We start from the raw sequence: 10,267 nt of genomic DNA on the forward strand, positions 1-10,267 counted from the left end.
AGGTATATATTTTTTTATATTTGTCTCTTTAATAACAGATATTTAAAATTTGAAATGTATATTCTTGTCAGATGCATGTTCGACCTAAAAAAAAAAGGTTCGTAATAAAGCAAGAGTAGAAGGCTCTATTTGTGAGGCGTACACTTTAGAAGAGATTTCAAATTTCTCATCTATGTACTTCGAACCTCATATTCCAACACGTTACACATGCCCGCCCCGTAACGATGATGGAGAACAAGTAACTGTAGCTGACAAGCTGTCGATATTTCAACCACTTGGGCATGCATTTGGTAGTTGTCGATCAAGGCTATTGACAGATCGAGAGCAAGATGCAGCACACATCTATATTCTTTTTAATTGCTCAACGATCGACCCATACATCGAGTAAGTATATGTAGATGCAACACAATTATAAATTCTTTTATGTTCTATATGTGGATACATGGCTCGGTAATATAAGTATTTGTGGTTTGCAGACGATTTGATCTGGAGTTGCAAAGAGAAGTTTCATATTTCACTGATGCAGAAGTACAAAAAGAACGTGAAACTAAGTTTGTGGAGTGGTTGAAACAGTTGGTAAAGAAGCTAACATAAATTTTGTACTTATAAACAACACTGAGTTACTTAATTGATCGTGATCACAATCATTGTTTATGTTTGTGCGTAGGTCCACCATGGTGATGTTAAAGATCAAGGAATATGTGATTTAGAAAATGGTCCGACCAAAGTTGTGCAATGCTACAACGGGTACATCGTAAACGGTTATCGATTCCATACAAAAGATTACGATATACACAAATCAATGATAAATAGTGGCGTGTGTGTCAAGGGTAGCAGCTATGGTGAAAATGAACATGATTACTACGGTGTTATAGAGGAAATAATGGAGTTGACTTACTTAGGCATAAATAACAGGGTAACTTTATTCAAGTGTCATTGGTTTGATCCAACTGCAACAAGACTCGACAAAGCTTCAGGCATTGTGGAGGTGAATCATAAATCCAAGTTTGGAACATATGAACCATTCATATTAGCCTCGCAAGCTCAACAAGTTTATTATACTCCATATTCGAGTATAAAAAAGTCAGATAGAAATGAATGGTGGGCAATTTGCAAGATGAAGTCCAAACTATACACTGAGTATGATCAGTTACAGAAAGATGAGTTAGCTGAAGACAACGATTACTATCAATCAGATGATGTCTATGACTTCGCTTATGATCACGATGTTGCGTATGATATGCATGTCATATCTCCATTGGCCGATGAAACATTCATAGAAGAATGTGATCCAAATGATGTACCAAGTGGATGGGCAAACAATGAAGAAGAAGAAGAAGAAGAAGAAGAAGAAGAAGAAGAAGAAGAAGAAAGTCAAACTAGTGACGAGGAAGAATTCTCAAGCTAGTGAGCAAAATCTTGTACTACAAACCTCTATTTAAATGCATTGCAGTACTTGATGTGAATGATTTGAATTATTTGAATGTATTGTAATACTTGATGTGAATGAATGAGTTGTATTGCAATACTTGGTGTGAATGATTAAAAATTTTATTTGAATGTATTGTAATACTTGATACGAATGATTCGAATGCATTGCAATACTTGATGTGAATGATTTGAATTATTTGAATGTATTGTAATACTTGATGCGAATGCATGAGTTGTATTGCAACACTTAATGAGAATGATTAAAAATTTTATTTGAATGTATTGTAATACTTGATACGAATTATTTGAATGCATTGTAATACTTGATGTGAATGATTTGAATTATTTGAATGTATTATAATACTTGATATGAATGATATGAATGCATTGCAATACTTGATGTGAATGATTTAAATTATTTGAATGTATTGTAATTTATGCAACAAATGATTTGAATTATTGCAATACTTGATGTGAATGATTTGAATTATTTGAATGCATTGTAATACTTGATGCGAATGATTTGAATGCATTGCAATGCTTGATGTGAATGACTTGAATGCATTATAGTACCTGATATGAATGATTTGAATTATTGTAATACTTGATGCAAATGACTTGAATGTATTGTAATACTTGATGTGAATTATTTGAATGTATTGTATGACATATGTTATTTGTTAGAATATGGTTCGTGGAGGTTACAGTGGTCGCTCATCCGGTAGTAGCCAAGCCCAACCTTCATCTTCACGGGCTCCTGTGATAGGTATATCATTTAACTAATTGGATGCTTGATTAGTTCAAATGCGCATTCTGAGAATTTCTAACGTATTTTTTTACAGATGATGTTTCGCCTATACACGACCCACCTACACCAGTTGATCACACAAGTCAGGCGCCAACACAGGAAGCAGGGTCTTCTCAGTCTGGCACAAGAAGACTCATTCAAATAGTGTATATCGATAATCGATCGTAAGTATTTCATTTTCAATTATTGCATATCTTATGAATATTTTATATTGATATTTATTGTGTAATAATTCATGTGCAGCACAAGGTTTGAGCCACAAGAAGTAGTACGAGAGATTAGGAATTCACTTCTTCAACATCTACCAGGACCGGTTGCTCAATGGAAAGAGTACCCAAAGGAGGTGTTAGACAGATTGTGGTCCTCATTCACGATATACAGTTGTTTCTCATAGTTAATGTGTTTCATATTTAATTTTTTTAAGTAATATCTACTAACTTTCTGAAAATATTTGTAGGCTTCGAATCGCTTCGCAACTACGGTGGAAGAAAATGATGCAAAGAAGGTGTGGCAGAAGGTGACTGCCAATCGATTTGCAGACATGCTGCACACTATGAAGACTGCAGCAAAAAAAGCATCTGGCGTAGTAGATGATCCACTACAGTGGAAGGGCCATGGCCCTATTACTATCAGGAGAGATTACTGGGATGAAATGTGCGATAAGTGGGCGGGAGATGCATTTTGAAATCGCTCTGCGAAGGCTGCACAAAATCGAGCGAAAATGCCCGAAGCCCATCTACACACAGGTGGATCTAAGACATTTGGGAGTCACCTGAAGAAAATGGTAACTCATCAATATATAATATTAATTTTATAAGTATTGTTGCAAACTTGTGTACTAAATCTTTTGTCCTTTAACTTCGCAGGAAGCAGAAAAAGGAGGCATTGTACCATATAAGGATGTGTTTGTTGAAACACATAAATGGAAGACCACGGAAGTCTTCATATCAGAGAATGCGAGAACGACAACAATATGTATTTATTCTATTAATAATCATTGCAATATGCAAGTTATCATAATGTTATCATTAATTATTAATGCATACTTTAAACATTATTTTGTAGAAGGCATATGAGCAACAGATGGTAGAGCGATATGGCGATGATGCTACTCAACATCCATCATTTGATCCTGCAGCATGGGTGACTGCAGCAGGTGAACCCAAAAAAGGTCGCGTGTTCGAGTTTGAGAGTAATCTGAACACTTCACCAGTTATTGCTTCTTCCAGTTACGGCTCACAGGCTACTTTCGCCGACATAAGCTCCAAGCAGCAGCCTATTCTTTCCGGTGATGATGTACGCCAGATTATTAAGGACACAATGAATGACTACTTTCATAACACCGTCGCCCCCTTTCTCCGAGATGAGATCACCAGTATTGTGTTGAATAGAGGATCTTCGATTGCAGGTCTCTCTCAGGTATAATCACATATTCAGTTTTTTAACTGCCTTAGCACACATATGAGCATGATAGAATCACATATATAACTTTTTGTCTGCCTTAGAGCACATATGAGCATGATAGAATCACATATAGAGTTTTTTTATTGCCTTAGAGCACATATGAGCATGCTATAATCACATATAGAGTTTTTTTATTGCCTTAGAGCACATATGAGCATGCTATAATCACATATAAAGTTTTTTGCCTGCCTTAGAGCACATATGAGTATGATAGAATTATATATAAAGTTTTTTTGACTGCCTTAGAACACATATGAGCATGCTATAATCACATATTCAGTTTTTTGACTGCCTAAGAACGCATATGAGCATGTTATAATCATATATTCAGTTTTTTGACTACCTTAAAACACATATGAGCATGTCAAAATCACATATAGAGTTTTTTTACTGCCTTAGAACATATATCATTTATGATAGATACACATATAAATTTTTTTGCTTTGCCTGCCTTAGAGCACATATGAGCATGCTATAATCACATATTCAATTTTTTGACTGCCTTAGCACACATATGAGCATGATCGAATCACATATATAATTTTTTGCCTGCCTAAAGCACATCTGAGCATGATAGAATCACATATAGAGTTTTTCTAGCTGCCTTAGAACACATATGAGCATGCTATAATCACATATTCAATTTTTTGACTGCCTTAGCACACATATGAGCATGATAGAATCACATATATAACTTCTTGCCTGCCTTAGAGCACATATGAGCATGATAGAATCACATATAAAGTTTTTTTATTGCCTTAGAACACACATGAGCACATGATAGAATCACATATAGTGTGTAATTTATTTCATTATATTTTGTTTATCAATACTGACTGTTCTTTTCTTGTGTAGGCTGCTAGCGATAATCAGCGTAGCGGAGCTGAAGGGACAGATAAAGGCAATAAACAAGAAGACACACAAAATCTTGGCGATGATTAGAGAACTGTGTTGAAGAAGTTCTATTTTTTTATGTTTCCTAATTGTAATTATTGAATTGTAAATAATTAAACTTGTTAATTTTAAGGTGGAACGATTAATTGCTGTAGATTCCTTTTATATGAAATTTTTTAGTGTAGTTTGTTTTTTATTTACAGGAAATATAAATTATATAGGAAATATAAATTGTACCGTTCTCGGTATTTAATTTTCAAATAAATTTTTTTTTATTTTTTTTCGTGTTTGCAACGGAAACATTCGTCGGTATGCATATAAATCTAGCGACGGACGTAAATCCGTCGCCAAGCCGAGGTCGCCGTTTAGTACCGGCGGATTGGCGACGGAATACAACGCTCGTTAGTCCGTCTTAATTAACGACGGATCGGGCGACAAATTTATTTCGTCGCCAGTTAGCGTCAAAAAATTCGCGACGTAAGCATACCGTCGCCTCGTCGTCGCTACGCCTATTAGCGACAGAATAACGATGGAATGTGGTCGTCACTAATCTACTGCTTTGTTGTGGTGCTATTCAAATTGTATGCACTCATTAACATTCACCATGAACTGATCCGCATACCTCTAGGGCTGATAAAATTGACCAACAAAAGCAAAAATGAAAAAATTGTCCGTCTACCTATAAAATATATTAGTAATGATAAGGTGCTCCCGTGGCATACATTTAGGTTTTTAAGCTTTTTTCATTGACCAGACCTTATAGGTATAATCTACAGAAACAAGTTTTGGATCATGTGATTATATATATATATATATATATATATATATATATATATATATATATATATATATATATATATATATATATATATAGGTTTTTTAAGGTCTTCAAAAATCAACAGCTCACAATGTACCAAAATTTGGTCTTAAAAACCCTATTTTTATGCCAAAAAACAGTATCCAAAACATGATTCCTAGCAGATAAACTATGTTAAGTACATCTATAAGGTCTGAATGAGAAGATGAAACTTACATCTATAATTTCTAGGATGTGGGAGTAGGTGCTACAGGAGCACCATAGCATTACTCAAATATTTAGCCTAAACCATCTCTGATCATGTCAAAGTGACTCTGTAACTATGAACTTCAACATACAGTGCTGGATGTATTACCTTAATATTTTACCCTTGCAAAAAGGACCAAATGATTGTAATGCATGAGTGTTTCTCTCTCTCATATTGGATCTAGGGATGGTAGTGGACCAGGGCGAGTGCGGGAGACAAGGTCTCTACCCTCACCCTATCTCAATATTGCTCTCCATCCCCGGTCCATTTCCATAGTGGGGGGACTTTGGACTCCACCCCTGTCCCCGTAAGGATGGCATAGGGCAATTACTTAGTGTATTACTTATGGGTTTTGTTATGAAATGCATACTAACCGAAGAGTTAACAGAAAATCTTTATGGTAGATTTGGAGGTTGAGCAGTAAAATTTGTTAAATTTTTAAGAAGAATAAGAAGAAAATAGGAAGGAGAGAGGAGAGAAAGGGCTTAGGGTTAAGAATATATATAAGATTTTATAATATATATAAGAGCATATTAGTAATTTCATTAATCGAGATTGGGCAAGGGTGGGGCAAAGGCAAGAGTAAGTTTATCCCCTTAAGGGTTTTGATTTTTACTTCCTGATTCATTCTTAGTTTTATGTCCTCCATCCCTGGTCCAAACAGGACAGGTTAGGATGCATCGCCCCGTCCACTGATCCCTAATCGGATATGTTCATTCCTTTCCACTAAAGCAAAGTGAGCACGTGGAGAGGGTGAAAGAGAGAATTTATACCCTCAGCCATAATTCTTATTCGTCTCTATGCGACCCTTTTAAAACACTCTGTATGAGAGAGAGAGAGAGAGAGAGAGAGAGAGATGGCAGGATCAACAAGCAGGTGCACCACTTTCTTCCACGGCAAGGACGACTCAAGGAGCAGGGCGGAAGAAGAGGAGGCCCCCGTACCCACGTGCAGGCGGATCGACAGGGTGGCCCTGTGGCTTGGGAGCGGCCTCGCCACCGTTTTTTTCTCCTCCCTCGAGCGCTGCTCCTGCATCAACCTCGCCACCGCCGACGACGACCACGAAGCCAAGGACGCCCCGCTCATCCGCCGGAGCGGATCAGGCTACCGGAAAGCGGTCAGGGCGAAGGCTCGAGGTGGGTTTCCGTTCGACGCCTTGATCAGGAGGAACGCCCAGAAACCACCCGTTTGAGTTTGAATTTGGAGGGAGGAAGCGCCACAGAAGAAAGACCGTTATGTATTTTTCCAGTGTAGCCGTGTAAAGTAGTTTTTTCGTAAATGCCTGAAATGTGTATTTGGTTTTCCTTCTCTCGCTCTCGCTGTAGGAAAAAAAAAGTTTTGTTGTTTTTTATATGAGAAGTTTTACAAAAGAAAGTTTTTTGCTTGCTTGTGTAGTATGAGAAAAACGTAGTAGAAAAATGTATGAAAATGAGAGAAGAGGAGGTGGGCGGTGGTGATGATGGTGAGATGGTAGGTGATGAGAAGTGTAAAATTAAATTCTCTTGGCTTGTAAAAAAAAAAGTATAATTTTTAGAAAACTCTCTCAGCTAAAAAGTTTTTCTAGTTTGAAAAGGTCAAAAAATCCATTCTAATTTTTTATTTTGCATCACTTTTTCTACATCTTTCTAGCTTTCAAACTTAGCCTTAGGGGCGAAAGGAAAGAATGGCAAAACAAACATCGTTTCCTTTTCGCGAGAAAGAGAGCCCGAACCCTCTACTGTTTTTCATTGGGTAGGAGGCCGATTCCTTTTCAGGGGAAGGAAAGGGAGCTAAAGAGGCGCTGCCTTCTGTGACAAGCAAATACTCCTTTAGACCGTTTTATATTTTTTGATTTTTACTCGAAAAAACAGCCCCATTCTTAGAGACCTAGCTTGCTGGCCCCTTCGACCTTAGAGAGTTATCAATCTTCGGCTTACGCAGGGGGTAACGCCCATGAACTTCGAACTTAGACTGACTGTCAAACGGTTTAGGCCCCATCTCACCACGCCAAACCCCTTGTAACTAATGCTCCCTTACACCTTATGCCAAACGCCAAACCCCTTCGAACTTAGCTGGGCATGGTGTGCTTGTGTTTGGTGAGTTAACGCCTTCCATAGTCAAACGCTAATGAGTCAAAGTTAAGGTTCAGAAGCTAGGTCTCTACTGGTTGTAGTGTACCAAGTCTGGATGGGAAACCCAGCTTTTAGTATGGTGGACTCACTAGACCTAGAACCGTTTGGTGTGCCACCGAAATAGAGACATTCTGCAGGCCCTAGCACTCTCCAAAGCCTGTGGGAATGAAGTTTCGGACTTTGTTTCCGTGGAAAGACGCTTCTCACTGTTCCATGTGGAGGCCCGTTTGTCGATGCAAGTTCCCGGTAAGGGCCTGCTCATTTTTTACAGTATGAGAGAAATTTGAGTCCGGATCTGGTGCAATCACATGGCACAAAATTTGTGCATTAATCTCCTGATTTTCTTCCATCAGGCCTTGGGCCCCCACAAGTGAGGCCCTGTTCTCAAGATGGTGGGTGATCAGGTACTTAATGCACAAATATTTGTGCAATCATATTGCACCTGATCTTTTCACGAAGAATCCCCTAAAGAGAGCACATACCAACGGGGGCTCTGCTTGTCTGGTAGGAACAGCTAGTGCAGGTGGCCTTGTGTTGGGATGTTGCAAGTTTGAATCCCAATGGTCTCTTTGTATAACTGGTAGTTGCAAGTCTGCCTAACACCAGCTTGCCTTTCAAAAAAAAAGGAAAGAGGAAAAATCACTGCATACCTCACTTCATATGAAATGGCTGAGCCTCGCGGGAAAATGCAGATTGGGCAAAGAATGTGAGCTCAGTCATCGCTCGGATTGCTTTTAAGTTTTTTCCTAAAGGCAAGCTGGAGTTAGGCGGACCACTACTTGTTTATTATTAACCACAGAGACGGTATCCCATGTGGTAGGCAGGGTCCTATGTCAAACTGAAAGCCAAGGATCGAATCCTTCTACCAGTACTTGAGGCCAAGGTTGTTAAATGCGATGAGGCGAAGCGAGGCGTTGAGCCTGCACTTCGCCTCTGAAGCGTACGCCTAACTCCAGCTCGCCTCTGAAGCGTACGCCTAACTCCAGCTCGCCTCTGAAGCGTACGCCTAACTCCACTACCTGAGGCGTACGCCCAAAGCCGGACCTGTAAAGAGGCCAATGAGGCTTGGGGGGGCTCATGGCCCCTGGGCCCAAAAAAATTTTAGGGGCCCATTTTTAAGGCCAACGAGTATTGTTTAGGTAGTTTATATAAATATTTTATATATTTTTATTTAATATAATAAAAATATTTGAAATATTATATTTGTTTAATGTGAATGCAAATTTTATTGTTATTTTGATTCTTTAAAAAAAATTCGGAGGCGCTGGCCCTGAACTCCTACTATTAATAGGAGGCCCATTTTTTCCCTCTGCCTCAGGCCCCATAAAACACAGGTACGGCTCTGCGTACGCCTTTCACAACGACCTTGCTCTCAAGTATCCGTGGTAAACGAGCCTTGGAAAGCTGAAACCCCGATAATACCATTAATACGTATTCGACTGCATCAGAACGACCTTTGTTTAATGATCAGATTTGGAAAGCTGAAACCCCATCTGCAAATAATCAGATATTTTTTTTTATATTTACCTTAGGCGCATCACTGCAACGCCTCGGTACCTTCAGCGTGCGCTTCGCCTCTGAAGCGTAGGCTTCAGGTACTGAGGCGTACGCCTCTCACAACACTGCTTGAGGCTGTTGTTGTTCTGGTAGGGGTCCGCCTAAGCTCAGCTGGCCTTTAAAAAAAAAACTACCTGTTTATTAATCATATAGTGAACATAACTACGTTTACTGAGTGTATTGACAGTGGGTGCCACTCCGGGGGATGGTCCTTCCAAGACCCGTTAATGAAAGACTTTTCTGATTCCACATGTGATAGGCCCAGCATTGGTGAATGAAGTTCAAGCTGGACCATGCAAGAATTAAGGTCTAAAAAACCTGACTCTTTGTTTAAACTATGCAGCTTAGTGAGACATGAATGTGGTTTAAGGCCTGATCCAGGTCAGGCCACACCCACTTGGTTAGCTGGTCAGGCAAAAAAATATGTTGTGCCAAGCATCATCTAAGTTGAATTACTTTGTGTCTGCTATCTCGATCATGATTTTTCTCACCCCAATGGTACGGGTGCATATTGAGAATTACTAGTAAAGTTGAACATGAGAATGGATAAACTACAAACAAAGGCTTTAAATGTTCATGCCAAGGAATCTACCAATTTTTTAAAGGGATCCAAGTTTTGAACTTGACATCACCCATGAGTCCATTAAAATTGTGTTAGGTAACTTTTAATTGGTTCGGTTGGGGTTTACCAGACCCACTTACAACTCTAGTTAAGGGGCAATGAAAACAACAAAGCAGCCCTTGCATCACCATAGTTCAATATCGGGGGTTTGCTTTTCCCTTGCTGCAAGCTTAAAGCCAACGGAAAAACTATGTACCCGTGGAGTTTTAAATCGTGGCCTAGTTACAAGGAAGTGAAATGGATGCGGTAAGCTATGCATGAAGGGGAAGGAGGGAAGCGAGTATTAAAAAGCAGTGTGAAGCAGAAAGCAGGATTG

This window comes from Nuphar pumila, chromosome 7, assembly GCF_984573655.1.
Source record: "Nuphar pumila chromosome 7, dmNupPumi1.hap1.1, whole genome shotgun sequence".
NCBI lineage: Eukaryota > Viridiplantae > Streptophyta > Magnoliopsida > Nymphaeales > Nymphaeaceae > Nuphar > Nuphar pumila.